This window comes from Zingiber officinale, chromosome 10B, assembly GCF_018446385.1.
Source record: "Zingiber officinale cultivar Zhangliang chromosome 10B, Zo_v1.1, whole genome shotgun sequence".
Taxonomy (NCBI): Eukaryota; Viridiplantae; Streptophyta; class Magnoliopsida; order Zingiberales; family Zingiberaceae; genus Zingiber; species Zingiber officinale.
This window is the reverse complement of record NC_056005.1, coordinates 55,589,551-55,606,044: the sequence shown is the minus strand read 5'-3', so window position 1 is coordinate 55,606,044 and position 16,494 is coordinate 55,589,551. Positions and strand designations below refer to the sequence as shown.

At 34.6% G+C, this 16,494-nt stretch overlaps 1 non-coding gene across 1 annotated transcript; it reads left to right on the top strand.

Moving 5' to 3' along the window:
* Window positions 1–13,402: 13,402 nt before the first annotated feature.
* On the top strand, window positions 13,403–13,508 carry LOC122030637. Its single transcript, XR_006125510.1, has one exon. It is a non-coding gene; the product is annotated as a small nucleolar RNA R71 (small nucleolar RNA).
* Window positions 13,509–16,494: the final 2,986 nt, after the last annotated feature.

The window sequence follows — 16,494 nt, the reverse complement described above, 5'->3', positions numbered from 1 at the left end:
TCATCTCTTAAATAGACCATATCTAACCTATGATGTAAGATCCGATAATTAAATAATAAATGTTATTGGATAAATAATTTTATGGAATTTTCTGAGAACTATGTAAGATTCGATAATTAAATAATAAGTGTTATTGGAGAAATAATTTTATGAAATTTTCTAAGAACTATATAAGATCTAATAATTAAATAATAAGTGTTATTGAAGAAATAATCTTATGGAATTTTTTGAGAATTTTTAGAAAATTTCATAAGATTATTTCTCTAATAACACTTATTATTTAATTATCGAATCTTACATATGATTCCGGGGGAGCAAATAGAAAAGTTGTTCACCCTACTTAATTAATTGAATATGCATGCTTAGATTTATATTTACTTTTCTACTTAACTTAGAATGATTAGTTTAAAAGGTTGAACAAACTCTAATAAGATTGCATCAGAATGGATTAGGATGATAGTACACTAAGAAAACTTATCGAAGGCATGTCTAGGATGAATCATATGTGTTCTACCTGGTGCACTAGACCTAGTGGATCTACCAGAAGCTACCCTAGTCAAACATGAGCTAGTTAGACCACAACCTAGTATTAAACTCTATGGGTTGGTCATTTTTAGGAAGTTATCTCAGATGTGGTTACTCTAATGATGTCCATAGTATTTCACCATAGTTTATAAACTTACCCTATAAACTCCTTCTTGATGAACCCAAAGCTAAGTTTTGTTACTGAGATATTGTAGATATAGATAGAACGCTACTCTTAACTATTCCTAGTCAAGCATTAATATGCAAGGACAATATTAATGTGTTGAGACTAGCATGTAGGTCAATGAATGACTTAATCTCACAAGTCATGGATATGAGATATCAGGTTAACATATGAGTATATATTAGAAAATATATACTGAATGACTCGCTATGAGAATGTTTCATGGATCATTATATGTCTCATAAATATTCTTATGTGACTATTGGTATAAATAGTCTTTAGACCTGAAGTCACTACGATTCCTTACATAAGGAGTTGTATACTTTGGTATCGTCAAACATCATCTATAACAAGGTGGACTATAAAGTCGATCACTGGGTATGCAATGAATTATGCGGAGGGATGTAAGTGACATATATGAGATCTATCTCTTTCATATGATGGAAGCGATATCTGTGGGCCCCTTGATTAGTAGGACACAAGAAAACATGGTCATGCTCATATGAGTCAATATGAGATATTGAGCTTATTTGATTGAGTGTGTCTACTTAGAGATCAAGAAATACAAAGATTAATAAGAGAATGACACGATCTATGTCTCATTGATCAATCTAGATATCAAGGATAGAAGAATTGAGTCATACAAAATAATTGATATGGAAAGGTTAAGTCGGATCTAGATATTCTCGTCACTTGGGTAGCAATGATGGCTTGTCAGATGCCACTCATTGCTTATGTATCTAAAATAGTTTTAGAGACATTGTCAATGTTACGAGAACTTATTAGGTCATACATAAAGAACATATTGATTTGGAGATAGGTTCATTTTAGTTTGACTAAAATGTGATGAACCATTGGATGAGATTATTTTAGTGATTAACATTTAGAGGTAGTGGGTGATTGTTAGTATTAGTTCTAAGAGTCAATTATGAGATGATTGACACATCCGAATTAGAATAATTGAGTTAAACTCAAGTGAATCCAATCATATGGATCCAATCTAATCCGAATTAGACTTGAGTTATACTCAAGTGAATTCATTCACTAAAGAGGATTAATGAAACATTAGAAGAGTTAATTTCGAAATTCATTCAATTTTGAAATTGAATTCAAAAATGAAGAGTTAAAAAAAATAGCCTTAATGGAGTGTTAATGCTCATTAAGTCTCATTAAGTAAATTAATGCTCATTAAGTATTTTCATTTGATGAAGTACAAAATGTATTATTTTCTCTCATTTTTTAGGGTGAATTCATTCTTCTTCTTCTTCTTTCTTTCTTTGGTTGAAACTCATTAGAGGGTTGCTAGCACAACTTTGAGTGTTGGTCTTCTCAAATTTTTTTTGTTCATGTGGATACTGAAAGAGGCACGGACACGTAATTGTGCCGAGATCTTAGCTATCGGGAGATCGAGTACATGCATCAAAGGTATAACTCTCTATTATGTTAAAATTTAGTATATGTTTTCTTCTTTCACATGGATCTTCTGATATAAACTAGATATTTGTCGCTGTTCTTTTTACGTGTTTAGTGTCCCAGTTCCTACAAATTTAAATTTTAAAAGGGTTAAACAACCTTTTTCAAGAATTCTAATAATTCAAAACAATTTAATATAAACTTATAAGTAACTTCAATTAACTAATGAAACAAAATTAACCAAGAAATATAATAATTAATTAAATTTATAATTTATAATCAATTCTAAATAAATTAACTAATTAACTAAATTTTAAATTAATTTATAGATTACTTTAAATTTGAAATTAATTACTGTAATTAACTTAACTTGAAATTAATACTTAATTAATATTAACCATTTAAAATCCACCTTACATACTTAATTAATTAATTACTTTAAACTGTAACTATTTATTAAATTACCTTAATTAATAACTTCAATTTACATTAATTAATTAATAAATTACTAATTCAAAATTAATTAAATAATTATCTAAAATTAATCTTAATTAATTTGAAAGTAAACATTTAAATCATAATTAATTCTCTTCATCATAACAAATTAATTCAACTATAAAAACTAATATGCAATCAATTAAATTCAAAAATAAGTTATCAACTTTATTCAAAAATAATTAATAATCCAAAACAACAACTTTAATTTAATCAAAACTTAAATAATTTTTAATTAATTTAAAATCTAAAATAAAACCTAATTACCAACTTAACTTTATAATTTAAAAACTTAATCTTATACTCAATTAACTAATTATTAACTATACAAATTAATTAATCCATTGTGTTAATCTTTATTTTAATTAATAAAATCAACGAAACTAACTTGTCAACAAAACTAACTTAATTCAATTAATCTTAATTTAATGAATTAACCCTTAATTAACCAAATTATTTAAATATGAAATTAACAATTAAAGTTTATAATAATTATGTTAATCAACTTAATCAAATAATCTAATTAAATTTGAAATTAATAATTAATTACTAATCATAAATTAATTTGAAATTAATTAAGTTTAACTTAACACAAACTAATTAAATTAATAAAATTAATTATTTTTAAATTAATCCTTAATTAATTAATTAACTTTAACAATTAACCTTAATAATTCTAAATTAATTAATCTTAAATTGAACATAAATTAAATTAATCTAAAAATAAATCAATAAACAATATTTATTTAACATAAATAATCGAACAATAACTGAACCATTAATTCTCATTAAATTAAAAATTAATTATCATTGTTAACTTAATTAATATTAATTTAATCAATTTAACTTTACAAATCTAATTAACTTAAAATTTAAATTAATCCAAATTTAATTCTCAACTTAATTAATTCAGAAATTATTTAATTTAATACAAAATTAATTAATTGAAGTTAACTCGATCCAAGTTTAAATGAACCTCATAACTCCAACTAATCTAATTTAACTGAGAATTAACTTAAACTCAATTAATAAAATTAATCCAAAATTACCTTTAACTGAATTTAGGTGATTAAATTCAAACTAATCTATAATTTTATAATTAAACAGATAATGTCACGAAACGTTAGGATTTTCATGTTTGATCACTTAGAATGTGTGAGATGCTAGGAAAAGTAAATAAAAAATATTTTTTAAATGATTGTTGACTAACACTTAAGCTTATGGATTCTTATAACACCTATGAACTTCTAAACCCTTAGTTTCCGTTTGGTAGGGAGGATAGATTAAAATTGAGTTGATTATGATAGGATTGGGAGTAGGATTATTAATCACTCCCCATGTCTAGGAATTGTGAATCCCTCTCCTAATCAACCCTAATCCTACCCCTAATCAACACTACCAAACTACATATTAATAACTTTTTGAAAACATAATCATAATTCTATCATCCCTACCAAACGGAGCCTTGGACAAATATGTATGTCTTCCTTATGGGTAACAAGGATGTTCTATATAGTGTCAAGTTAATGAGAGCAAATCTTTTATCTTTCAAAACTTTACTATTTACAAATACTTTCGAACTTACAACTTTCAAAGTTTTCATCTAATTTATGGCTCTTCAACACTATTATATTTTTCAAATTCAAAATTTTATAAATATTTTCAAATTCATTCAAAATCACTTCCAAAATTTTTCAAAATTATTCAAAGTTGTTTTCAAAATTGCACTTCTCTAAAATTATTTTCAAAACTATATGCAAAATTGTTTGAATTTTTTTTTGTTTGAAAAACTTATTCAAAATATCCAAATTTATTCTAAGGTATTTCATAAGTTTTAAAATCAAACTCATTTTTAATCTTATACAAAATATTGAAAATTTATCATTTTGAACCCGTTTGAAAATATATTTTCAAAATTTTTTAAGCTGCTTTAAAATTATTAAAGCTATTATATTTTTTTAAACTTGTTAGAATTTTTAAACTTATTTTCCTACTTTATTGTTTAAGTATTTACCTTTACAATGACCTTTATTTTGATGTGTGTCAACAGGGAAGAGATAGTAAATTCAGGAGGAGAGTTTAAGGAAAAGTGTTTGTTTACTTAACTCTATATTTTTTAAACTTAACTGTGAACCTTGATTGCCAAACATCAAAAGGGAGAGATTGTTAGTGCAGGGTGCATCATAATTAAATCTGAGTTTTGATGTTGTCAAAGGTTCAAGTTAGGTTTTGTTGTGATATGATGATTTGACTAAATATATAGGCTAGTTACTCAATTGGGAAAACCCTAATTGCGACTAGGTAAGAAAGTCTTAGCAGATTGTGGAAGCCAGGCAGGAAGTCTAGGTAGGTCAAGGACCTAACACTTGGTAGTTGGACTCAATAGGTCTGGAGGACCTGATATTGAGGGGAAACCCTAGCGAGTTGATCCAATGCTGAGATGAAGTCCAAACAGGTCTGGATGACTCGATGCTTGACAGATAAGTTGAGGTAACTTCCTAAAGTGAGTGCAGTGAGGTCATGCCTTAGTAAGGGGATAAAGTTTAGGCGTTGATCCAACCAAAGGAACTGACTAAAGTTTCTAAGATGAGATCAGAACAGTCGATACTATATTATACATGCATTAATATATCTGTCTAACTCTATTTTATAGGATCAATATTATTATACCTATGCACTAACTTTATTTTGTAGACTAAACTAAAATCCAAGTTGACCTAGGTTCAGTCAGCTAAACCCATGGATCAGTTGATCAATCAAACAGATTTGGCTGAATAGATCAAACTTCACAAAGATAGTATAACAGATGGATCAGTTGACTGATAAATTTTATTAGTCGACTGAACCTAAAAAGGAAGGCACAGACGATTAGATCAGATCCTCGAGGAAAAGAAAATTTAGAGGATCGATCGACCCATAGACTTGATTAGTCGATCAAACTCCTAAAATTACGGGATCAACGATTCGGTTCAACACAAAAAAGGAAGGGCATGGGGGTTTAGTCAATTGATAGGAGGATCAGTTGATTGAACTGATTAGTCGACAAAACTGATGAGTCGACTGAACCATGTCTATAAAAGAAGGGTGTCGAGCACTCAGCTCAATAATTTTGATCTCTTATTCATTCTGTCTGTTAGCTAGAGCCCTAGAGCCAATCATTTGATGATTGTATTTTTGGACTTATTGTATCATATTCTATATAAATAAAGGCATTTGGATTTTGGTTATTATACTTACTTGTATTGGTGCCAAATAAATTAAGTATAATAATGTCCTTGAGTAGATGGTTCTCACCTATATCAATCGGTTAGTTGAACCGATAGTGAGAGGATATAGGGAACACTACTCTTAATCATTCCTAGTCGAGTATTAACATTCAGGGACAATGTTAATGCAATAAGACTAGCACGTAGGTCAACTCGATGACTTGATTTCACAAGTCATGGATATAGAGATATCAAGTTGACACATGGGTATACATTAGAGAATGTATACTGAATGACCCGCCATGAGAAAGTATCATGGATCGTTATATGAGTGTCATATACTTTCTCATGTGACTATTAGTATGACTATTGGTCCTTAGACCTGAAGTCACCATGGTTCCCTACATAAGGAGTTATGTACTTTGGTTTCGTCAAACGTCACCCGTAACTGGGTGGACTATAAAGGCAATTACTGGGTATATAACGAATTATGCAGAGGGATGTGAGTGATGTAGATGGGATCTATCCCTCCCATATGACGGGAGCGACATCGGTATTTTTGATAGAGTTAGACCACGAAGTGCATGGCCATACCCAAATGAGTCAACATGAGATGTTGAGCTCATTTGATCGAGTGAGTATACTTGGAGTTCAAGATTTAGATTGATTAGAGGATAACACGGTCTATGCCTCACATTGATCAATCTAGGTGTCTAGGATAGAAGGACAATGTCACATATTGTGAGGAGTCACAATTAGTAGTCACAAGGTGATGTTGGATCTCAACATTCTTGTAACATTGGGTAGTAATGATGTGTTGCTAGATACCGCTCATTACTTATGCTTCTAAATGGGTTTAGGGGCATTGCCAACGTTACAAGAACCTATAGGGTCACACACTAAGGACATTTAGATGGAGATTAGGTTCATATGATGAACCAAGAGGATTAGATTCATTTGATGAATCAAATTGGATTAAGAGTAATCCTAATTGGGCTAATTGAGTTAGACTCAAGTTGATTCATGTGTTTAATGAGTCTAATTTGGATTATGACTCATTAAATCAATTTAATTAAATGAATTAGATTCATTATATTAAATTGGCTTGAATTAAATGATTGGATTAGATCAACCATAAGAGAGATTAAGTCAAGTTTGACTTGACTTGAGAGGAAGATGAAGAGTCAAGTTTGACTTGACTTTATGCCACCTCATTGGTGAGTGGGCAAGATGTGGACCAATGATAATGCTCCACATCATCATGGTTGCTTATGTGGAATGCCACCTCATGGGAGTTACCAAGAGTTGTGACTCTTGGCATTCCATGGGAGTTACTCATGCTCTTAATGTGGTCGGCCACATGAATGGGTGAGATAAGTTTCATTTTGGAATTAATCTCATTCATTCCTTCATCTTCTTCCTTGCTCCAATTTTGCTCTCCCTCTCCTCTCCTGGCTGAACCATCCAAAGGTGCTAGCACACCTTGTTTTGGTCATCTCCACCTAGTGTGTTCTTGTGGATACATATAGAGAAGTATCTATCCTTGATACTTTCGAGATCCGACGAATCTTGGACGAGCGGGATACGAAAAAGGGCACGCATCGAAGGTAAAGATCTTCATCATGTAGATCTAGAAGTTTTTGTAACTCGTACTCGTATGTCTTCGAAGTTTTCTTCGCACGAGATCCGTGGCTAGGGTGATTCGGGGTTTTCGCGACGCGAAAAAGCGGTTTTCGCGGCCCGAAAATCCCAACACTGTCTCTGTTACATTGCTACTATTCGTGCAAGTTAAGACAACTCTGCTCTGAGAAGATCTCCAACAACAACGCAACATTTCTATTTCATTGTTGTTGGTAAATTCATTTCATATTTGTATTCATACTTACAATTTCGCTTCTTCTGGAAGAACTACTATTAATAGATTGCCAAACGAGTGCGATTAAAGATCCTGAGCCTTGGAGTAGTAGTCATGAGAATACAAACCAAGTAAAAACAAAGCAGTACTTTACTTTTCGCTGCTATTCACTTTGATTTAGTTTTATGAAATGAAAAAGATTTATAACGAACGATATTCACCACCTCCGCTCCCTTCTATTGCTATTTCGATCCTTCAACTATGTATTCGACCTCCATGGTCAAATCAGTTATGCTAGATTGCATAATGCTTCTCTAAACTATAAGACCACCACCAAGGGTAAAGACTAATCTTGATGTCGATTTTTGAATATCTTTGTCTAATTGGAAATTAGGATTAGTGTAACTATTTATTTTAAGATCTTCACTTGAATAAACAAGTATATAATTGTTGGTGTAATTTGCACTAACGGTCTAACTCAAATTTTAATGAATGATAAGTGAGTTAAATTAGATATTTTGTGATATAATACATTTATCGAGTGTAGAGAGATTGATGGGTCTAGGAGACCTGACACCAAGATAAAACCTAACTAGGTCTGAGAACTCGATAGTTGGTGTGAAGCACAAATCGGATAAAGGGTCAACTTGATATCTAGTAGGAAGTCTGGCAGGGTATGTGGAGTTTGAAAGCTAGCCGAAGTCCAGTTGGATGTGCAGAACTAACAATTGGCAGAAGACCTGGTGGGTTGTTGATGTTCCACAAGTGTACGAAAATGTCGTAAGTAATAATAAAAGATATCGTATCCACAGGGACTGGAATAACCACTAAAAATTTCTCAACACGAATTAACTAAACAACTAATCAATTGATTCACAAAAGCGAAGTGTAACTATGAAAGGAAAAGATAGAAATAAAAGAATAAGAAACAAGAATAAGGGCAATGATAAATGGATGTTCTAGGAGCTTTGGTTTCTTTGTAAGGATATTCAATGTAAATGATATACCGAATCTTATTCCTCAATTGTCTATCATTTGTAGAAGGTTGTCGGTTCTCTCTTGCAATAGACAACCAGCCTAGGACTGAAATATATCTAAATGTGATCAATTAGGAATGAACCCTATGTTGTCCTTACACGGGCTTGCCTGTCACGTGCGTCACTCGGATAATCAACATAAGAATTCATCACTTCTCAACCTCATTAAGATATAAAGATTAATGCATATAATATATCCTACCCTCTTGAATAACTTAATTTCCCCTTCAAGATTACTCCTCAAACGTCCTTACACGGGCTTGTTCCTGTCACGAACGTCCCTCGAAAAATCGAATGAGAAACAATCTCTACAAGATCCACAAGATATTCAAACATTCAACCAAGCATGGTAATTAGGTCCAAACACAACAATCCACACAAGATCAAATGGATACAAATAGGGCAAAATCATAGAAATAGGAATTTGGCAAATTCACAAGAGTTTTACATCAAATCTTTATTACAAATACTCCCTCCATCCTAGAACAAGAGATCTAATCCATAGAACGAGGAAAGAAATCCGAAAACAAGAAGATTACAAGCATCTTGATCCCAAATCCAAGAAAAGAAAGGAAAGAAAAGCTTATCTACGATGAAAAATGGTCTTCGGATCCAATCCTCGATTCCAGAGTCGATACGTTGAAGAATCTGCCCTTGAATTGACGGGAAATCCTCCAAGAAGGTGGAGGAATGCACCCAATCTCGTTCTCCCCCAAAAGGGAGAAGATCCCTTTTCAAATGATGAAGACACCCTTATATAGAGAAGGGGTTTGAGCGCCACACAACCCTGTGACACGGCCATGTGAGGCTCACACGGCCTGCACTACTCCCCTCTCTGCCAGCGTGACACAGCCGTGTGAAGCTCACATGGCCTTCGCATGCTCTGCCACTGCCCCTTGCACGACCGTGTAGATCTACTAGGCCTGCATTGCCTCCAGTTCTGATACTCCTGCATGGCCGTGTCTGGGACACGGCCATGGCTGGTTTGGTCTTTGGATGGCTTACATGGGTGTGACTGGGACACGACCATGTTCTTCTCCTGCTCTATCAAGGTTACATTACCGTGTGGATTCACACGACCATGTCATTCTTCTCCTCTGGAAACATTACACGGCCGTGTGGCTTACACGACCATGGGTCATGTAGCTCACACGACCGTGTGGAGCTCACACGACCATGGGTCATGTAGCTCACACGACCGTGTGGAGCTCACACCCTCTTGCATGGCCCTTGCACAGCCCTTGTCTTGGCCTTTGCACACCCCTTGTCATGAATCTTGTCATAGCTCTAAATGGCAATGTTTCATTTCAGCATCTTTTACACCATCAAAATGTGGTTTTCTATGGTTGAAGTCTTCATCAAAATTGTAGATCTTGAAGTTATCTACAAATCGGTATAAAGAACACCCAAAACTTCAACCGAGCACAAAGTTATGGCCATTTTACTTTTGGTCTGCAGTGTTGAAAATCTCACACGGCCTGCACACGGTCGTGTGATGTTCACACGGCCTCAACACGCCCCCCCACACGGCGTTGACACGACCGTGTGGGTGCGACACAACCAGAACATGAAGAAAACTTAGTTTTGCATCCCCGTGTCACACTGGAAGCTCTCAACTTCATTTAAATTCCTTTTTTTGGTCCAAATCATATCCTATCAATCAAAACAAGGAAAGATTAGATCTCCGAACAAAATATAATGGAAGTATGACATTATAATGAAATAGGGTACAATAAACATAGATTATGTGTATGAAGTACAAGTAGATGTGCGTCAAAGTATGTATAAAAGTGTATATAATCTACGCACATCACACCCCCAGACTTAAACCTTTGCTTGTCCTCAAGCAAAATGCCGCAATCACGATTAATGTATTCAACAATGCATCATAATCCTTAATGCACTCTCCTAACTCTATCTACAAGTTTCATTAATGAGCATGATTATAAAATTAAACCTAGTATAGCTTAAGCATAAGTCTCTTGTGCATGGTGCAAATAAGTAACTCAAAACCCTTCAAGTTTCAATCTTTGTCCTAGTCAAGTCGTCATCCAATTTGAGTTCCTAATGTTTCCGGTGATAGACACTTACTTACCACACACTTGGTTCATATTTCTCAATCAACCCAAGGTATCAAAGGCATGCTCGATATCAGGAGAACCATAGAAGTCATTTCCCCAGTAACCTAACTCGGTCTCAAAGGAGTGACTTTCTAGTTTCCACTCACGACAACTATTTTTTATATCTCTTTTTTTTCACACTTTTTTTTCTCTTTTTTTTTTCATCATGCACCTTTTTAAACACATGAGAGTTTATACACACATAAGTTCGGATATTTTGATTTTTCCAAATGAGTTTTTTAAGATTCGAGCCTCATCCAGTAACCAAAATGAAGTTTGAGAAATCACTATGGAAACCAAGTACTAAACAAATAGGAAGAATCATGACTATTTCAATGATATCAACTATTCAAGCATCAAGTCAAAGTGTTGTGAAAGTAAGATCCTTAAGGTTAGGACAAGACTAAAACTTATTTCTAATTGATACTTAGCTCAATTCATGCTACTCAAGATAGAGAAAAGAAGTACACTAAACATACTATCATCATTTACAATATCATAAATCAAGATAAAAAATGTGCTAACAATTTGCTTTAAGATAAGAAAACATAAAAATGGAGTTTGATGTTCTCAAGATGTATGCCATAAAAAATCAAAACAAAATGCAAGACATAAGCAAAAACAAAAACAAACAAAGCAAATCAAATACATCTAATGCATCGCTCCAGACTTAAACTTTTCATTGTCCCAATGAAAACTAAAAACAATGTGGAGGAGATTTTAAGAGAAGTTACCAAGTGATGAGCTCCAAATGGTTGACATTCATGTTTTTAAAGATACTCCTCCACCCAATACTCACATTCCTCCACAACTTTGAATTCTACAACAATAAGATAGACAAGAAAAATTAAGTAAAGGATACATGTTGATTATAAAGAGAGAACTAAAGACATAAAAGAAAATAAGGAAAATGAACTTCGGTTGCCTCCCAAGAAGTGCTTGTTTAAGGTCATTAGCTCGACCACCTCATTAGATTCATCTAAATCTTGCTCTTGGAGGGGTAAGATATTTCAACACCCTCCTACCAAGGGCTCTTATTATGGAGGGAGCTTTCAATATAGGAGTTAAAAAGTGAAGTATCACTCTCTCCATCTTTGTCTTCTTTAAAGTTCTTTCGGGTGGTTGAAGACGGTTTAGATTGAGCTTCCAATTATTAGCCCAAGTGAAATCTGCACATGAAAAGAAAATACAAATCTCCCATAAACATATTAGATAAGATAGAGCCATAACCATATTAAGATAAGCAGAAAAAGAAATAAAAACTGAATCACATCCAACAAAGTCAATGATAGGTACCTCTATAAAATTTTCCAAAAGATCACAAGAAATACTAACCTTACTTTGCTGAGAAATACCTGAAATTTCTAAACATGTAGATATGACTTCCTCTGAATCAAATGATGGTTCTGGCTCAGGTGTTGATGATATTAATGATGGTGATTCTTGAGACTCTGCTATATCTACATGAGCCCCTACACATTGGTCCACAACATGCTCAATCCTTGTAACTCTTACAACATCTAAGGATTGTGTGGACAAAGGAGGTGATTCTTGAGATGCTGCTTCCACAACACAGCTCCCTACACATTGTTCCATATCAACATCATCAACATAAACATCAAAACACAAACCAACATCAATATCCTCAATAGGAGAATCAACTATAGGAGGATCAATAACTTCACTTGCAGTTTTAAGTTGATCTACCGCATCACATTCATCATCTGAAAATTCAATTCACAATAGCTTCCAATAAAACCTAGAGGTAGATCTAAAAACTCATTATCCACTGCATTATCATCACAATCCTCATATGAAGAGTCTTCATCTTTATACACACTATGAAATCTGCACTCAACCTTATTAGTGTCATAGGATTTGCCAAAGTCTTTATTTTCATTGACCCCCACTAACCTTTGTGAAAAGGAACCCTTAGTGAAGGTTCTGGGAAAGATTGAAATTCCTTTTTTCCTAAATTCCCTTTGAGCTTTTGGAGGAGATCCAACTTGCTTATCTAGTGTTGGTGTGATCAATCATTGAGGGAAAGGTACTTGTGGCCTTTGGAAACTTCCTGGAGAAATGGAACTGAGTTCTTGTGATCTTCTGTTATTCTTCTCCTCAATTTTAAACATGTCATTCTTCAGAAGTTTTTCATGATTTTTTTTCAATTCTCAACCCAATATCATCACACTTTTCATTAGATCTTGTCTGCGAAGGGGGGGGGATCTTCTTTAAACCATTTTGAAACAATACTTTCAATCTTTGCCCCCAAATATTTGAATTCCCTGTTCTGTGACTTGTGATTTTCAAAACCCATAGATGGTTGAGTTACAATTTGTTTGACAGGCTCTATAGCATTTATGATTTGCACTTCTTGAATGTTTGAGGGAGATTTCATCCAACTTATGTTTGACCATTCATGGAGGTTCAATGTCACTTGATCAATTAACATATATGTTTCATCTACACTTTTGTCCATAAAAGAACCTCCAGCTGATGAATCTAATAAACTCTTGTTTGAGAAAGAAATTCCCCTATAGAATATGTGCAAAATCAATCACTTTTCAAAACCATGATGAGGACACTGTCTTTGAAGACTCTTAAATCTATCTCATGCTTCAAATAATGATTCTCCGTATGTCTGAGCAAAATTTGTTAGGCAATTCCTCATATACACTGTTCTGCTTGGAGGGAAAAAATGATTTAGAAATTGCTTCTCCAATTGTTCCCAACTTGTGATACTTTGAGGATGGAGAGAATATAACCAAGTCCTTGCTTTATCCTTGATACTGAAAGGAAATGCCATCAATCGAACTACATGTGATGACACTCCTTCATATTTCACCATATCACAAATTTCTAAAAATGTTTCGAGATGCAGATAAGGACTTTCTGATACTTCTCCTCCAAATTTGTGACCTTGTATCATGGAAATTAACTCTGGGTCTAGTTGGAAACTTTCTGCTTCAATATGAGGTTGCATAATGGAAGATAAAAATCTTGCAGAAAAGGGTGTAGAAAAATTTCTCATGGGCCTACTTGGCATGTTAGTGCTCATAGATATTCAAGAAAAAATTATTAGAAGTTGAAGAATCAAAGACAAGAAATAAAATGCAATATGAAAAGCAAGAAAGAAAATGTAGAATTTAAATTGCAAGAAAGAAAGTGCATAATGAAAACAAGAAAGAAAAGACAAAAGGAAAAAGAAAAATGTCTAGAATAATTTATATGCTAAATGCTAGAAATCAAGAATAGAAAGTTAGAATTAGAATTAGAATTGTAACAAAATGAATTGTCAAGAAGTAGAAAGATATGCAAAAACTATGAAAACAGAATTCTAAAGATTAGTTACAATTATGCTAACAAAAAGAAAAGTTATGTTTAGTCTAACTCAATTGATAATTTCTAATGTTATAGCGCAGTCCCCGAAATGTCGTAAGTAATAATAAAAGATATCGTATCCACAGGGACTGGAATAATCACTAAAGATTTCTCAACACGAATTAGCTAAACAACTAATCAATTAATTCACAAAAGCGAAGTGTAACTATGAAAGGTAAAGATAGAAATAAAAGAATAAGAAACAAGAATAAGGGCAATGATAAAGGGATGTTCTAAGAGCTTTGGTTTTTTTGTAAGGATATTCAATGTAAATGATCTACCGAATCTTATTCTTCAATTGTCTATCATTTGTAGAAGGTTGTTGGTTCTCTCTTGCAATAGACAACCGACCTAGGACTGAAATATATCTAAATGTGATCAATTATGAATGAACCCTATGTTGTCCTTACACGGGTTTGTCTGTCACGTGCGTCCCTCGGATAATCAACATAAGAATTCATCACACCTCAACCTCATTAAGATATAAAGATTAATGCATACAATCTATCCTACCCTCTTGAATAACCTAATTTCCCCTTCAAGATTACTCTTCAAACGTCCTTACACGGGCTTGTTCTTGTCACGAACGTCCCTCGGAAAATCGAATGAGAAACAATCTTTACAAGATCCACAAGATATTCAAACATTCAACCAAGCATGGTAATTAGGTCCAAACACAACAATCCACACAAGATCAAATGGATACAAACAGGGCAAAATCATAGAAATAGGAATTTGGCAAATCTATAAGAGTTTTACATCAAATCTTCATTACAAATGTTAGGACCAAAAGTAGCTAGAGGGGGGGGGGGGGTGAATAGCTTGTCGCGTTCGCTCGTTGCTCGGCGTTGCTTGTTCCTTCAAAGATGTGCAGCGGAAATACAAAGAAACAATCACACAACGCTAACACGGTTGGTTTACTTGGTATCCACCTCACAAGAGGTGACTAATCCAAGGGTCCACACCAACACACACACCCTCCACTAAATAAAACTCTCCTTTATGGTAACTACCAAGGGCGGAGATGCCCTACAAGACTCAATACAAGAAGAGAGAGAAAGGATACAAGAAATACAAGCTTACAAGCTTACAATGAGTATAAACCCTAACCCTAGCTTCTCTTCTTGGCTTTGATCCGCCTCTTGACTTGGAGAACTTCCAAGATCCTTCAAGAACTGGCGATCTGAGCTTTGTGAGTGCTGTGGAGGAGCTGGCGAGAAATCTGGAGTGAATCGAAGAAGAGATGATCAAAGAAATGAACGCCTGCGGCCTTTATCGACGTCAACGGTCGGATCCCGATCGATTCGAATGTTCCCAATCGATCGGGGAGGCTTCGGATCGATCCACGGATCGATCCAGAGTGCCTCTGTGCTCTGGGAAAAACGCCTGGATCGATCCACGGATCGATCCAGCGCTTATCATGCAAAGCAGCCGCGTCCCAATCGATCCACTGATCGATTGGAACATCTGGATCGATCCACGGATCGATCCAGAGGCTCTCTGTTCGCTTAGGAGAAGCCTGGATCGATCCGCTGATCGATCTAGATCCTGGATCGATCCACTGATCGATCCAACACTTGGTTTTTGCCCAAAACCAAGTTCCAAGCCTCTCAAACCAACATCCGGTCAACCTTGACCTGTTGGTACATCATGCCTAGCATCTGGTCACTCCTTTGACCTGCTAGGACTTCCCACCAAGTGTCTGGTCAATCCCTTTGACCCACTTGGACTTTCCTATTCATGCCAAGTATTTGGTCACTCCCTTGACCTACTTGGACTTCCATCAGATGTCTGGTCAATCCCTTTGACCTATCTGTATTTCCTCGTGCCAAGTATCCAGTCAATCCTTTGACCTACTTGGACTTCCCAACACCAGATGTCCGATCATCCTTGATCCATCTGGATTTTCCCTTGCCTGGCTTCACTCACCAGGACTTTCACCTAGCTTCACTCACTAGGGTTTTCCATCTGCCTAGCTTCACTCATTAGGACTTTCCTTCTGCCTGGCTTCACTCACCAGGACTTTTACCTGGCTTCACTCACCAGGACTTTCACCTAGCTTCACTCACTAGAACTTTCCTTCTGCCTGGCTTCACTCACCAGGACTTTCATTCTACCTAACATCCCTGTTAGGGCTTCCCTGTCAAGTATCCGGTCAACCTTGACCTACTTGACTCTTCTTCAATCAATTTCTTATTGTCAAACATCTAAACTCAAACCAAGACTCAGCTTGGTCACCCAGGTCAACCTTGACCTGAGGGATGTTGCACCAACAATC